A 1,543-nucleotide genomic window follows, 5' to 3' on the forward strand; every position below is an offset into this window, starting at 1 on the left:
GCCCAATGGGACCCCGGCACTCTGCCCAGGGACCTGCGAATGGTGCCACAAATAATAGGCGTTCTCGAGGAGCTCGTAACGACCGCCGCCGCCGCTTTCGTAACACCTTCGATACAGTGTGGGTCGATTGGGAAAGTCGGATCAATAGTGGACACTGTTTTACTTGGTGAAATGGTGTCAGCCCTAAAATGATGGCTTAACAGCGAGCGAGCATCGGCACCGTTGCGCCACTTCGCATTAAGCTGACATGAAATGAATGAAACAAAATTAGTTGAGTAAAGCTGCTTTAATTATTTTTTTCGTTTCAATTGTTACTAACCGTAAACGTCGACGTTGAATGCGAATGAGTTAAACAAACGGTTGGCAAGCGGTCTCCAAAAAACACGGGTCACAAACAGGGTCAGCATGCGCTTTAAATCGTTCGCATCACTCCGAATGTTACCGGACCAGAACACACAAAGCTGGTTAAAACATTACTCCCGAACGACACGTGTTTCCTTGTTCCTGGACTCCGCCTGGGTTTGGCTGTGTGTGTGTGTGCCTCGCTGAAGGGTTGGCCCCGGCCGTTGCCGAGGCATGCGTGAAAGCAACTGGAGGGACGTTCAAACAACATTCATCAGACGGTTCGCCTTCTAGCTTTCCTCCGACGACCCGCCGAGTGCTCGGCAACGAACGATGGGCGAACGATGAAAAATTAATCCTGTCAGAGGCGAACGAGAATGGATATCGTTTTTCTGCTGGTACCAGGAGCCGGTCCCGTGCGAGGCGCTGCACACTGATTGGCGGACCTTCAGGGCCCATCGTTCACTGGAGCGTCCTGTGATACCTATTAAAGCGATCTAGGGTTCTAGTGTTTCCTCGGTTTAAGGATCTCGGTCTTTAGAACTATCTTCGAACGCTCATTAGGGGCCGTTTGCTTGAAAAACGCTTCACGTGAAGCAAGGATTAGTTATGCTACGGAAGGTGTTCTCAGTTTTCTATACGCAGTTTTGCACATGAAAATAACGGAAAACTCTCCCAGCCACTGTTACTGGTCATCGTTGTGTGACGTTGGGGGACTGCACACCGGTGTCCTTGGAGGGCCATTGAAACGATGACAGGGTTGGCAAAGGCTTGACGAACACTTTGGTTTGTGCCGGTTTTAGAAACCTTTCGTGTTCGGCCAGGCAAACTTTAAACTCGATTCCGGGTGGGTGATTTAGAGCCTAGCTTTCCAACCTCTTTGGGCGGGACGCATTTTCCGATAAAACGTAACTGTACCCGGGTTCGAGTAGGCCTCAACGCAAATCTGATCGATTTACTTCTTTTAGTTGAATGCGCCCTTAAGGGCTCTGTTCGATGAAATAGTAACAAAAGTTTTCCAAAGCCGTGATTGGTTCGCATCGAAAGTTGACGACCAGTACGAACTGGAGCGGTACCTGTCATGGCTTTTGTTGCTGGCAAACCTTCACGAAGGCCTTCAGCAATATTGCACCATATGGCGTGCTAGTCATTTACAACGCCCTTACGAAAGTGCACTTATCAACGTCAAGACTCCTTACCC

This window comes from Anopheles cruzii, chromosome 2 (assembly GCF_943734635.1).
Source record: "Anopheles cruzii chromosome 2, idAnoCruzAS_RS32_06, whole genome shotgun sequence".
Lineage (NCBI taxonomy): Eukaryota > Metazoa > Arthropoda > Insecta > Diptera > Culicidae > Anopheles > Anopheles cruzii.